Below are 257 nucleotides of genomic sequence, written 5' to 3'. Positions count from 1 at the left end.
CCCTCCCTCCCACTCTCCTCTCCCTCTTACCCCCCTCTCCTCCCTCTCCTTTCCACTCCCCTCTCCCTCCCACCCCCCTCTCCCTCACAAGCAATTCCTCCCCATTTCCGCTCTCCATTCCCCTTCCCCTCCCCCCTCCTCCCCCTTTCCCCCCTCCCCTCCATTCTTTCAAACGCTGCCATCGATTCTGCATTAGGTTATGCAAATGAGGCAAAAGTTTTATGCGTCACGGAATAGCACATTTTTACCGCATTACC

This window comes from Penaeus monodon, chromosome 20, assembly GCF_015228065.2.
Source record: "Penaeus monodon isolate SGIC_2016 chromosome 20, NSTDA_Pmon_1, whole genome shotgun sequence".
NCBI classification, from domain to species: Eukaryota; Metazoa; Arthropoda; class Malacostraca; order Decapoda; family Penaeidae; genus Penaeus; species Penaeus monodon.
The sequence above is the reverse complement of the archived record's forward strand: the minus strand, read 5'-3'. Positions refer to the sequence as shown.